We start from the raw sequence: 15,534 nt of genomic DNA on the forward strand, positions 1-15,534 counted from the left end.
TCTCCGTGTGTGGCTCGAGCACCATCAGCAGGCGAGCGCTAGAGGAAGGGCTGTATTTTGGCGTGCTTGAGGTGGGTGCGGGTGGGAGTTCCTCGTGGGTCCTTACGACAATGGTCTCGGGGGGTGCCGCAGATGTCCTCAGGAGGCGCTCCTCGAAGACGCCTATGCCTTGAGGTTCTGATATGAAGCCCGTTTGGCGATGTTGTCCGCCTCCTTATTGCCACCATGAGGGATGTGCTGGCTCCATGCCTAGGAAGCGCTTCTCAAGCTTGCGCACCTCCTCAAGGTATGCGGCCATGTGCTCATCCGTCGTCTTGTAGCTTTCGTTGGTGAAGTTGACGAGGAGCTATGAGTCTCCTTTGATGGTGATGCGCTTGATGCCGAGAGCGTGAGCAGCCTTGAGGCCGTTGATGAAGCCATCGTATTAGGCGATGTTGTTGGAGACCTTGTCGCCGAGCTTGAAACAGAGTTGCATGGCATAGTACAGCTTGTCCCTTGTTGGCTAAGTGAGCATGACGCTAGCCCCCGCGCCGTGTCGTGAGAACGCGCCATTGAAGTGCAAGGTCCAGCCTACGGGAGCACCGTTGTAACGCCCACGATGCGGTTATAGCTCCCATGTGTCGAGGCACGACTTAGAGGCATAACCGCATAGTGGTTTTGTCGCAAGAAGGGTCATCTTCACAAACATCCCATGTAATGAACAAGAAAGGGATAAATAGAGTTGGTTTACACTCGCCACGTCACACAAAACATAAATAATTCATACATCATCCAAAATACACACATAGACCGACTATGCTCAAATCCAAATGAAAAGGAAGAAAAACCTCAAATGCTAGATCTCCGATCGTCCCAACTGGGCTCCACTACTGATCATCAGGAAACGAAACATAGTAACGACCAAGGTCCTCGTCGAACTCCCACTTGAGTTCGGTACCATCACCTGCACTGGTATCATCGGCACCTGCAACTATTTTGGAGATATCCGTGAGTCACGAGGGCTCAACAATCTCACACACGCGAGATCAAGACTATTTAAAATTATGGTTAGGATAAGGTAATGAGGTGGAGTTGCAGCAATCACTAAGTAAATATGGTGGCTAACATACGCAAATAAGAGTAAGAAGAGAAGCTACGCAACGGTCATGAAGCTAAAGGTGATCAAGAAGTGATCCTGAAACTACTTACGTTCAAACATAACCCAAGACCGTATTCACTTCCCGGACACCGCCAAAAAGAGACAATCATGGCTACACACGCGGTTGATTCATTTTAATTAAGTCAAGTGTCAAGTTCTCTACAACCAGATATTAACAAATTCACATCTGCCACATAACCGCGGGCACGACTCTCGAAAGTTTATACCCTGCAGGGGTGTCCCAACTTAGCCCACCACAAGCTCTCACGATCATCGAAGGATATTCCTTCTCCCGGAATGACCCGATCAGTCTCGGAATCCCGGTTACAAGACATTTCGACAATGGTAAAACAAGATCAGCAAGACCGCCCGTCTGTGCTGACAAATCCCGATAGGAGCTGCACATATCTCGTTCTCAGGGCACACCGAATAGGTCAAGCTATGAGTAAATCCAACCCTCAAGTTTCCCTGAGGTGGCCCCGCAGGCTGCCCGCTTCGGACCAACACTTAGAGGAGCACTGGCCCCGGGTGGGGGGGGGGTTAAAATAAAGATGACCCTCGGGTTTGCAGAACCCAAGGGAAAAGGCTTATGTTTAGGCAAATGTAAAACCAAGGTTGGGCCTTGCTGGAGGAGTTTTATTCAAAGCGAACTGTCAAGGGGGTCCCATAACCCCAACCGCGTAAGGAACACAAAATCAAGGAACATAACACCGGTATAACGGAAACTAGGGCGACAAGAGTGGATCAAAACACCGATCAAAAGGCCAAGCCTTCCACCCTTTGCCAAGTATATAGATGCATTAATTAAATAAGTGATAATGTGATATCCCAACATATCCATGTTCCAACATGGAACAACCTGCAAGGCACCTGCAACTAGCAATACTATAAGAGGGGTTGAGCAAAAGTGGTAGCTTAGCCAAACAACAGTTTGCTTGGAAGGTGGGTTAGAGGCTTGACATGGCAACATGGGAGCCATGATATAATAAGTGGTAGGTAGCATGACATAGTGGTAGAACAAACAACTAGCAAGCAAAGATAGACGTGATATCTAGCGTAATGGTCATCTTGCCTGCAAAGTTCTCTGAGTTGTCGAAAGCTTGCTCCTCGTTAGCGTACTCAACAGGTTCCTCATTCACGTACTCGTCTCCCAGCTCTACCCAAAGAAAGAACACAAGCAACGGAACAAGAATCAATCACGGTGCAATGCACAAGCAACATGATGCAAGGCATGTCATGGAATGCAAGGTATGATGTGCAATGCTTATGGGTACTCCAGAAGGGAAAGGATTATCAAGGCATCAACTTGGCAAACCAAGTGTGCCGCTGGAAAGATGAGGTGATTTCGGTCGAAATCGATATAAGGATCACCGAAAACGGATGCACGGTTTGCAAATGACAAGCAAAACAAGAATGATGCAAATCTGCGATTAACAGCATCATAACACTTAGAGTGCAACAAGAAACTATGCTACAACACTCTAGCATAGCAACAAAACACATAACATTAAAGTATAGGTGAAGCTCTACAAATCATGAACACTAAGCTCCTTCTAGTTCCCACTAGAACAAGCTCAAAATAGCATGGCAAAAATGCAAAAGACATCAGCTTCACAGACTTGGAGAAAATACTAAGCATGGCAAAACATCAGCATATAATAATGTGTAGCGCTAGCAAACAACATGCTATAGGAATATATCATAGAAAACAAAGGCTTGGCATGCCAGTACTCAAATCATAGAACACAACTCCCTTACTGAACTTGACCCAAAGATGCATGGAAAATATGGTAGCACTCATGCAAACATGGCAAGTTATATGAACAGTTTTAGACTTGGAAAAAAATAGAGCATGGCAGGAACAGATTCATGATAGCAACTTTGCAAGCTCAATTCACTCACCACAGGGCATTTCATGGCATGAAAAGGTAACCAACATGAAGTAAACATGTTCAAGAAGCTAAGCATGGAAAGAGCAAGTTCATAGAGTACATGCATCACTAGCAACACCCATGGCAATATTTAATCTCATGTTAACAATCTGTCAGGAACAATATTTGGCAAAAGTAGAGCAAGAAAATGACATACTAGAGTACTCAATAATTACAACCCGCGGCATGAATGGATAGAGCAATACCACATCATCAAAACATGCTTAGTGATTTATCTCAAACTGTGCATTGATCTCATGGTAGCAACATGGCAACATAGGATGAAAATATAACAGGAAAATGACTGCTAATTCACTAAGTGTCTGAAATTAGCAACATCACATACCCTAGTTTGCATGCTTGTGCTAGTCACCACATAGATCACAAAAATACAAGACTTGCACCCGTGTAAAGATGGCATGATGGAGCTCATAAAACATGTAGACATCATGCTCGTAGGATGCACACACGAAATGCAATGAAAATGAGAAATCATCAAGTTATGTTTAATTCTAGAAGACAACATCATATAGCACTTTTGCAACGATGATAATGGCATCAATATGGACTGTAACATGCATGGAAATGACACTAACATGAAGAGCATCACGAGACGAATATTTTGATATATCATATGCATGAATCACTGCTACGTACATGGAGTTACAACATGATGAAGAGGGCACCAAAATAATGTAGATTCGGGACTTGGTGAGAAAAAGGAGTCAACCTTTTTGGATCTAGGGTTTTGGGGCACGGAAATCGAGGTTTGTCGGATGAGTCGCCGGATCTACGCCAGAGTTGGAAGGAGCAGTCGAGGAAGGAGGTCGCCGGTGAGGTGCCGGCCGGATGCGGGCCGGAGGAGGAATCGATGACGAGGGGGGCGGCGTCCGCGGGGGCGGGAGGCGGCGACGTTTGCGTGGCGGTGGGCTGCGGAGCTAGCAGTCGGCGGCGATCGGTGGTGTGGCGGCGAGGTGGCGGGGCCAGCGAGGCGAATGAACGGCGGCGAGGCGCGGAGCTCGGCGGGGCACAGACCGGACGGGGCGGCGGTGCGCGGGCTTGAGGGCCCGTCCTGGGCCGAGCGGGCCGGCGACAGTGGGGCACTGCGGGGCGCCACGTGGCGCCCTCTGGGTTGTTGGGAGCAGCGGAGCGGGCGTGTCCGGCGGGCGCGGACACGTCCGGCGGGCGAGAGCAGCGGGGCTAGGGTTTTTACCCGGAATTTTTGGAGGGGGATGTATATTTATAGGTAGGGGAGCTAGGAGAGTCCAAATGAGATGCAGTTTTTTCCCACACGATCATGATCCAATGACAGAGAGCATGGAGGGGGTTTAGATGGGCTAGTGGGCTGTTTTGGAGGGGTGTGTAACACCCCGGACGTAATTTACCTTATATGTATCCCAACTCTTGCCGTTTCCGGCACTAAGTTATTTTATTTCCTCGGTGTCGAGTTTTTGTCTCCGTGTGTTGTTGTATTTGTCATGCATCTCATATCATGTCATCATGTGCATTGCATTCGCATACGTGTTCGTCTCATGTATTCGAGCATTTTCCCTGTTGTCCGTTTTGCATTCTGGCGCTCCTATGTCCTCCGGTGGTCCTTTCTACCTCTTTTCATGTGTGGGCGTTTAAACATTTCCGGATTGGACCGACACTTGCCATGCGGCCTTGGTTTACTACCGGTAGACCGCCTGCCAAGTTTCGTGCCATTTGGACTTCGTTTGATACTCGAACGGTTAACCGAGGAACCGAAAAGGCCTTCTAAGTGTTGCAGCCCAACACCCTTCTCATTTGGCCCAAAATCCACTTAAACCCCTTCTATCGTCTAGAGCGTTCGATCACGATCGCGTGGCCGAAAACCGCACTCCATTTGGAGCTTCCTAGCTCCCTCTACGTCTATATATAGAGTCCTCCTCGAAAAATCCTAGATCCCCTCCTTCCAAACCCTAAAAACATCACCTCGCGCGCCATCGGACACGTCCGGCCGCAACCGGACACGTCCGCCGCCTCCGCCGACCAACCTAGAGCCGCCACCTGTCCCGGGGAGACCACTTCGCCGCCTCCCACCGATGCGGGCCCGCAGGCCTAGCACCGATCCTTCCCCGCGCCCGACCGGGCCACAGCCTCCCCGCCACCTGGCTCCTCGCGTGTCGCCTGAGCCCGGCTGCCACCGCCCTGTTCCACCTCGCCGCCGGCCGCCTCCGCCGCCTCACCGCGCGCCAGCGTCGTCTCTAGTCGCCGGTCGCCGCCGCCACCTCCGCCGTCATCGCCACCCCTCGTCGATCCCGGCCGGCCACCGCGTCCCTGGAACTCCGGCGAGCTCCATCGGCAACTCCGGCAAACAGTGAACCCGGCGAGTGCCTCGAAGTCGGTGCCCTGCTACAGTGTCCGGATCCCGATCTGGATCTAGATCCGTTTTCGGTTGACCCTAACCCTAGATCTCAGATATTTTATGCAATTTTTCACATGCCATAACTCTGCATCCGTAGCTCCGATTTGTGCGTGTAGCATATCAAAATGTTCGTCTCGACGAGTACATCATTTTATCTCATTGTGTCATTTTCATTTGAGCTCATCTTGATGCCCGAAACGCTGTTGGAAGAGGGCTATGTGATGAATTTGTCAGATCTGTTTCAGCAAATAGCTTTTTGTCTTTTTTGCCATGTTTAATGTGTGCATGCTATGATCTTCAGCTCTACATGTGTTTTGTTGTATGCCATGCCATCTTTACAGAGGTGCTTGCCATGTATTTTTGTGATATTTGTGGTGACTAGCACAAGCTGGCATAGTAGCGTAATCGGTAATGTTGATTTTAGGGACTTCGAATTTCACTAAGTCCTTGTTCTGTTTTTGTTGTTATGCCATATGTTCATGTTGTTTCCTAGTGATCTGTGCCTATTTTGAGGATGATCAGTAAGGACGTTTTGTTAACATTGTGGTGCTCTATCCATCCATTTATTTGTTTGCATTTATGGAGCACCCTATCTTGAGTCAATCGAGCTCTGCTTTTGCTATTAAATGATCCTAGCAGATTGTTGACATGTTTAGCGATTTTGCCGAGGATGTTGCTATTGATCCGTGCATGCTATGATATTGTTCTTGCCATGTCTAGCTTCTATGCCATGTCTTCTTCATGGGTGTATGCTTAGTTTGTTATGCAATGCTTTGTAGTGAGTGCATCGAGCTTGTAAACATGCCTACTTGTCAAATCTGTTTGCATGCTCCAGTTTTTCACCAAGTCTGAATCTGTTTATGTTTTTGCCATGTTCACATGCTTGCAATGGTATTTTCTGGTCCCTTTTGGCTCAGGGTCACTAAGGGACTTTTGTTAAGTGCTTTGAGTAGCTTCATGCCATGCCTTGCTTTGCCATGTTAAGTTCCTGTAGCGTGTAGTTTTCACGCTCTAAAGTGTGCTTCCTGATGATAAATTCCAGACTTGTGTTAATTTCACAAAGTCTGAAACCGATTATCATTTGCTCTTTTGCCATGCTTGTTTGAACCTATAAATGGATGAATTAGCCGTAGCTCAGTGTTCAACTTTTGTCAAGCTTCATGAGTGGATCCTTGCCATGTATCTTGTTGTCATGTTTGAGTGCTCTAGCATATTCATATTGATGCATTTAGTTGGTCACTTGCTGATTATCGCAGACCGGTGCCATATTTGTTTTGCTGCCATTTCCAAACCGTGCATCCGATTCCGGTGATCTTTATATCGATTTAAAACGAAATCACCTCACCTTTCCAGTGGCACTCTTGGATTTCCATTTTGAGGCCAGGTTCAATCATTCCTTGTCAAATCTTGCATATGCATCACATACCGCACCCCGCATATCATACCATGTTTGCATCATTTTGTTTGAGCATTACACGTGGTTGATTGTGTTCCATTTGCTTGTTGTTCTTGTTTGGGTATAGCCGGGAGACGAGTTCGTGAACGAGGAGCCCGTTGAGTTCGCTTACGAGGATCAAGTCAACTCTGAGAACTTTCCAGGCAAGATGACCATACCCTCGAAATCACTTCTATCTTTGCTTGCTAGATGCTCGCTCTTTTGCTATGCCTATGCTACGATACCTACCACTTGCTTACCATGCCTCCCATATTGCCATGTCAAACCTCTAACCCACCATGTCCTAGCAAACCGTTGTTTGGCTATGTTACCGCTTTGCTCAGCCCCTCTTATAGCGTTGCTAATTGCAGGTGAATATTGGAGATCGTTCCTTGTTGGAACATTGTTTATTGTTGGGATATCACCATATTATCTTGTTTATCTTAATACATCTATATACTATGTAAAGGGTGGAAGGCTCGGCCTTTTTCCTAGTGTTTTGTTCCACTCTTGCCGCCCTAGTTTCCGTCATATCGGTGTTATGTTCCCGGATTTTGCATTCCTTACACGGTTGGGTTATAATGGGAACCCCTTGACAGTTCGCCTTGAATAAAACTCCTCCAGACTTGGCCAACCTTGGTTTTACCATTTTCCACCTAGCCTCTTTTTCCCTTGGGTTTCCGGAGCCCAAGGGTCATCTTTATTTAAACCCCCCCCCCAGGCCAGTGCTCCCATGAGTGTTGGTCCAAACTAGAGCCCCTTGCAGCGCCACCTCAGGGAAACTCGAGGGCTGGTTTTAGTTGTACGGATTGCTCATCTAAGTGTGCACTGAGAACGAGATATGTGCAGCTCCTATCGGGATTTGTCGGCACATTCGGGCGGTGTTGCTGGACTTGTTTTACCATTGTCGAGGATGTCTTGTAACCGGGATGCCGAGTCTGATCGGATTGTCTTGGGAGAAGGAATATCCTTTGTTGACCATGAGAGCTTGTGATGGGCTAAGTTGGGACTCCCCTGCACAGTTTTGAACTTTTGAAAGCCGTGCCCGTGGTTATGGGCAGATGGGAATTTGTTAATGTCCGGTTGTAGACAACCTGAAACTTAACTTAATTAAAATGAATCAACCACGTGTGTAACCGTGATGGTCTCTTCTCGGTGGAGTCCGGGAAGTGAACACGGTGTTGGAGTAATGCTTGACGTAGGTTGTTCTAGGATCACTTCTTGATCATAGTTGTTCGACCGTGCTTTTGCCTTCTCTTCTCGCTCTCTTTTGCGAATAAGTTAGCCACCATATATGCTAGTCGCTTGCTGCAGCTCCACATCATACCTTTGCCTTACCTATAAGCTTAAATAGTCTTGATCGTGAGGGTGTGAGATTGCTGAGTCCCCGTGACTCACAGTTTACTTCCAAAACCAGATGCAGGGACCGATGATACAGTTCCAGATGACATGACCGAGCTCAAGTGGGAGTTCGATGAAGACTCTCGCCGTTACTACGTGTCTTTCCCAGATGATCAGTAGTGGTGCCCAGTTGAGGCGATCGGGGACTTTGTCGCGTGTGGGGGTTGATCTTTATTTTGGTACCATAGTCGGACCATGAGTGTATTGGATGAATGTAATGTTATTCATGTATTTGTGTGACGTGGTGAGTGTAAGCCAACTATGTATCTTTTCCCCTTTTATTTATTTACATGGGTTGTTGTGAAGATTACCTTACTTGCGACATTGCTTTCAATGCGGTTATGCCTCTAAGTCGTGCTTCGACACATAGGAGATATAGCCGCATCGAGGGCATTACAGGGTGTTGGGCTGCAACAAGAGAGGGGCTTTTACAGTTACCTAGTCTACTGTTGGGGCATCAAACGACCTCCAAATGGAACGAAATTTGACAGGCGGCCTACCGGTGATATACCAAGGCCACTCAACAAATCTCGACCCATTCCGAGAATGTTTTTCTTCCACTCACAAAACGAGATTAGAGGGTGCAACCGGTGCATGTGGGAGTGTCGGATTGCGAAACGGACAATGGGGAAAAAAGACCGGATGCATGAGACGAACATGAATGCAAATGAGATGCACAAGATGACATGATATGAAATGCATGACATGAACAAAATGCAAAACGAAGACAAAAACCCAACCACGAAGGAAATCTCATATCACATAGCCGAAAATGGCAAGAGTTGGAGATACAAATATGCAAAATTACATCCGGGGTGTTACAACACTCCACCACTACAAGAGGATCTCTTCCCGAGATCTAGGACTAAAAGAACTCTGGATATTCAGAACGGAGGTGATCCTCGCGTTCCCATGTGGCTTCTCGGTCGGAATGGTGTGACCACTTCACTTTCAGGAATTTGATTGACTTGTTATGAGTCTTGCTCTCGGTTTCTTCAAGAATAGCAACGGGATGCTCATGATAAGACAAATCTTCTTGGAGATCAATCTCTTCGAAGTTGATAGTGTGCTCGGGGGTCTTGAAGCACTTGCGAAGCTGTGACACCTGAAACACATCGTGCACATTTGTGAAGTGGGACGGAAGCTCAAGTTGATAGGCGAGGTCGCCTCTTTTGCCAATGATCTTGAAAGGACCCACGTATCTCGGGGCAAGCTTCCCTTTGATACCGAAGTGACAAGTGCCTTTCATTGGGGAGACGCAGAGGTATACATGGTCTCCGATCTCGAAAGCCAAATCACAGTGCTTGCTATCATAGTAACTCTTCTAGCGCGATTGCGCTGATTTGAGATTTCCCCGGATGACTTTACACATTTCTTCAGCTTCTGTGATCAAGTCGTTGCCAAGAAGTTGTTGTTCACCAGTCTCTGACCAATTGAGAGGAGTACGACACTTCCTGCCATATAGAATTTTGAATGGGGCCTTGCCCGAACTTGCTTGGAAGCTGTTGTAGTAGGAGAACTCAGCATAAGGGAAACAATCTTCCCACTTCATACCAAAAGAGATGACACAAGCCCTGGGCATATCTTTGAGAATTTGATTGACTCGCTCGACTTTCCCACTTGTTTGAGGATGGAAAGCTATGCTGAAGCGTATGTTGGTGCCCATGGCCTTCTAGAAGGAGTCCCAGAACTTAGAAGTGAAAATGCTTCCGTAGTCTGGAGATATCAATTGCGGAATACCATGCAAGGAGACAATTCTGGAGGTGTATATCTCTGCCAACTGAGCTGCTATGATAGATTCTTTGATTGAAAGGAAATGAGCCACTTTTGTAAACTTGTCAATGACAACAAAGATAGCGTCATTCCCACGCATGGACTTAGGAAATCCAGTAACGAAGTCCATTTTGATATATCTAACTTCCATTCTGGAATAGCAAGAGGTTGGAGGAGACCAGTTGGTCGTTGGTATTCTGCTTTCACCCTTCGACAAACATCACATTCATTCATGAATTGAGCAATCTCTTGCTTCATTCGAGTCCACCAATATGACTGCTTGAGGTCATGGTACATCTTCGAACTACCTAGATGAATGGTAGAAGAGAATTGTGTGCTTCATTCATTATGACCTTCCTTAGATCACCTTTAGGAACCACAATCCATTCCTCAAAGAATAAAGTGTCTCTGTCATCAATGCAACAACACTTGTATTTGGGTTGGCCCTTGGCAATACCGCGTTTTGCCTTCTTCACCATGGTATCAAGGAGTTGTGCCTTATGAATTTGATCTTCCAAAGTAGGACTGACTTGAGGGTTGGCAAGAAAACCTTGAGGAACAACTTGGAGGTTGAGCTTGCGGAAAGCTTCACAAAGTTCCGGTTGATATGGCTTGAGAATTAAGCTGTTGCAATAAGCCGGCCTGCTCAAAGCATCTGCAATGACATTGTCCTTGCCTGAAGTATATTCAATACTTGGATTGTACTCTTTAATCATTTTGACCCAAGGAGTTTGGCAGAGGTTGAGGTTGGGTTGAGTGAAGATATACTTAAGGCTCTTGTGATCGGTGAAAATGTCCACTTGCCTTCCCAACAAGAGATGTCTCCATGTTATTAATGCATGGACAACTACTGCCAACTCAAGATCGTGAGTGGGGTAGTTCCTTTCATTGGGATTCAACTAATGAGAGGTATAGGCCACAAATTTCTTCTCTTGCATTAACACAACGCCGAGACCTTGCAAAGAGGCATCACAGAAAACTTCGAATGTCTTGGATTCGTCAGGAGGAGTTATGACAGGAGCTGAGACAAGATTCTCTTTGGGAGTGTTGAAAGCAACGTCACACTCAGGAGTCCAGACATACTTGACATGCCTCTGGAGGAGGTTGGAAAGAGGCTTTGCAATCTTTGAGAAATTCTCAACGAATCTTCGGCAATAGCTTGCAAGTCCAAGAAGACTACGGAGCTGCTTGACATTCTGAGGAGGCTCCCAATTCACAATTGCAGAAACCTTCTCCGGATTAATAGCAATGCCCTTGGCGGAGATGATATGACCAAGATAAAGAACTTCATCAAGCCAAAACTCACATTTGGAGAACTTCACATGGAATTGATACTCTTTGAGCTTGTCGAGCACCAATCTCAAATGTTTGGCATGATCCTTTTTATTCTTGGAGAAGACCAAGATATCATCAAGATACACCAGGACGAATTCATTTGTGTAAGGGTTGAAGATGAAGTTAATCATGCGAGAGAATGTTGGAGGAGCATTGACAAGGCCAAAAGACATGGCAATATATTCATAAGAACCAAAGCTTGTTGTGAATGCTGTCTTGGGAATATCTTGTTCAAGAATGCAAATCTGATGATAACCCATACAGAGGTCAAGCTTGGAGAATACTTTAGCACCTTTAAGTTGCTCGAATAGATCATTGATGTTGGGAAGAGGATACTTGTTCTTAATTGTCTTCTTGTTCAATGGACAGTAGTCGACACAAAGTCGGTCCATGCCATCCTTCTTCTGGACAAAAAGAACACCACAACCCCACAGAGATGAACTCGGTTTGATCAAACCCAGACACTCTTGTTCATCGAGCTGTTTCTTCAATTCCTTCAACTCCTTTGGTCCAAGCTTGTAAGTACGCTTGCAAACGGATTCCGTACCAGGCTCAAGATCGATAACGAATTCAACTGGCCGGTGAGGAGGCATTCCCGGAAGCTCTTCTGGAAAGACGTCTTGGTACTCACAAACGACTGGAATCTGAGAAATTGCATCCAACTCACCCTTCTCATTGAGAGAGAACAATCGAATGGTTTCATCTCGAGCGGCATAGATGATCACATCATCGGAAGAGTGTGTCAATTGAATCTCCCTGGCGGCACAATCAAGTTGAGCCTTGTGCTTAGAAAGCCAGTCCATCCCGAGAATTAGATCAATATCAGAGTCGCCAAGAACAATTGGTTTAGACAGAAATTTATAGTTGCCCATCTTGATAGAAACATTTGGAACCACCAAACTGGAACTCAACCGTTTACCCGGAGAAACGATATCCATGGGTTTACCCAAATGTGAAGAAGTGAATTCATGCTTGGCGAAAAACGGTATTGACATGAAACAATGCAATGCACCAGTACCAAACAATACTTTTGCAGGAATGGAGTTAACTGAAAGGTTACCCATGATCACTTCTGAAGAATCCTCTTCTTGAGTTGTGTTCATCATGTTCACGTTAGCATGCTTGGGATTATGCTTGACCACTGCACTGCTAGAAGATCTCACAGGAGGAGGAGGCGGAAGGCGCCTTTGGTTGAAGCACTTGTTCGCATAGTGACCTTTCTGCTAACACTTGTTGCAAGTGACCTCTGATAGCGGACGATGATAAGGAGCACTTGACCTTGGAGCTTGAGTCTGAGACTTGTTATGATAGCCTGGGTTGGGTGGGTGGGAAGATCCACGACCACCTTTATTCTTCTGCTGGTAGGGCTGACGAAATGAAGGAGGAGGAAGCCAGAACTTCTGTTGCTTAGCTGCCACCTGTGAGGAAGAAGAAGACTGAACAGCATCCCTGATTCTCTTCTTAGAAGCCTCACACTTGAGCTGAGCACCTTCTTGCTTGAGAGCCATGTTATAGAATTGATCAAACTTAGCAGGCTCAAGAATCACGAGAGCTAACTGCAGATCTTCTTTGAGGCCACCTCTGAAGTGATAGATCATGCTCTTTTCATCTGGAACATCCTTCCTCGCAAAGCGAGCAAGTTTCTGAAACTGGATGTTGTATTGGTACATAGACATGCTGCCTTGCTTGAGATTGCGGAACTCCTCATGCTTGCTCTCAGCAACACTTGTTGGAATATGATGGGCTTTGAAGTCTTGGTAGAAATCATCCCAGGTAATCACACGACCTCCTCTGTAATCTTTGTATTGTTGATACCAATCAGCAGCTTACTCCTTGAGCTGAAGAGAAGAGAACTTGACATAGTCCTCAGGCCTGACATTGCTACATTCAAAATGCTTGTTGATGTCCATGAGCCAATCATCAGCGTCCGTGCCCTTGGCACAGTAGCTGAAAGACATCCGCTGATTTGCAAGGAACTGGTTGAGGGTAGCAAACTGAGACTGATTGTTGAACTGCTCTTGACCTTGATTCCCTTCGTTGCCTTGACCTTGGTTGCGCTCTTGCAAGAGTTGGAAAATCATCTGGGCATTGGCGTTGGTGGCTGCCATGACAGCTTGCCATGCCTCCGGAGGCGGAGGCGGAGGTGGAGGGTTCGCCTGACTCCCATCGTTGCGTTCCGGATTCAGACGCGTTGGAGGAGCCATCCTGAAGAGGGTGACATCCGTTAGAATCTTGATAGACAGATAGACAAGCTGAATCAACGGATAGAAATTGCGACATATAGTCTTCACAATAAACATTCGAACAAGGATGAACGAATGAATTCCAAAGTTAACATCACACGTCCATTAAGTTGACAAGACACTTATATAAAGGTTGATGAATGAAACAACAAGGTATGACTGGAACAAATAAGTGGTAAGGATTACCCAATCACAAACGAAATATCTGCGGAAAGAAATACTAGAGCTACTTGAATTCCCACCTATAAACTCCCAAAACTTTCTGGTTATGCAATCTGGTGTTGGGGATACAGGGAGGCACAATATATATCACACAACTAACAAGCCTCACACTCCAACTATATCCATCCGTCAACACATAACCAGGAAACCTTCAGAAATCGTGTACCTCAACCTTTGAAAAGCATCCATTATATGAGTTATGGAAATACTCCCGAACTCCCGCCCCAATTCTGGGTGGCGTCGAGGTTATCTCACCAACAACTGCATAAAAGATATTTTTGATGTCAGCGAACTTAGGTATTCCATAACTGCAACGATAAAACTGTGACGACAACACCTCGGAGCTCAACTCCCCAGGACACTGCTACAACCCCAAAATGTCAGGAGGCACCAAGAACAATGTTCTCATCACAAGAATATTGGAACGATCCCAAGATACCCGCACGATCCTATTTTTTCGTGAAATTTGAGGAGAGGAAAGTCAAAACATCTACGTCAGGAGGCCTCACCAGAGCAACGAAGGGACTGAGGAATAAAAAGAATCCTACTCTCCGATATATATAATCCTAAGACTCAAAACATTTTGGTCTAGACTCAACAACATCAATGATTCGATCAAGCAGGGGGCTCCTAAGGTGGGGATGGCTCTGATTACCAACTTGTAACACCCACGATGCGGCTATAGCTCCCATGTGTCGAGGCACGACTTAGAGGCATAATCGCATAGTGGTTTTGTCGCAAGAAGGGTCATCTTCACAAACATCACATGTAATGAACAAGACATGGATAAATAGAGTTGGCTTACACCCGCCACGTCACACAAAACATAAATAATTCATACATCATCCAAAATACACACATAGACCAACTACGGTCAAATCCAAATGAAAAGGAAGATAAACCCCAAATGCTAGATCCCCGATCGTCCCAACTGGGCTCCACTACTGATCATCAGGAAACGAAACATAGTAACGACCAAGGTCCTCATCGAACTCCCACTTGAGTTCGGAAGCATCACCTACACTGCTATCATCGGCACCTGCAACTGTTTTGGAAGTATCCATGAGTCATGAGGTGTTGGGGATATAACTATCAGTTGTGACCCTCCCAGGAGGGGCCGGGTTAACCCCAATGGCGGGTCACTAAGGAAGCCCAGTAAACACTCAAGACGATAGTTTATTAAAACCTTATAGAAAGGCCTAAAGGCCCGGAGGCGGCTTAAGGCCCAATATTGTAAACCGCCGTATATAAGGAAAGACTTGTAAGGAAAGGCATGCAAAAGAAGTCACCGAGCCGGACACGTTTTATGAGCCGGCCGGGACTCTGTAGGCCACTAGGCATCAACCCGTGTATATAAGTGGACGACCCGGTGGCGGCTTAGGGCAAGAAACAAGAGATCGATAACCAAGCCGGCGAACTAGCCTCTTGGCGATCGAAACCCCAACAATATCAACACAACTAGACGTAGGCTTTTACCTTCATCGTAAGGGGCCGAACTAGTATAAAACCTCTTGTGTCCTTTGTCCCGATTAACCCCTTTAAGCTTCCTAGTTGAGATGGCCCTATGACTAAGTCCTTTCGCTAGGACATCTGCCGTGACAATTCCACAACAGTTGGCGCCCACCATGGGGCTAGCGCACGGTGGATTTGAGTTCTTGAAGGGCAAC

Source organism: Triticum aestivum, chromosome 4A, assembly GCF_018294505.1.
Source record: "Triticum aestivum cultivar Chinese Spring chromosome 4A, IWGSC CS RefSeq v2.1, whole genome shotgun sequence".
In the NCBI taxonomy this organism is placed as follows: domain Eukaryota; kingdom Viridiplantae; phylum Streptophyta; class Magnoliopsida; order Poales; family Poaceae; genus Triticum; species Triticum aestivum.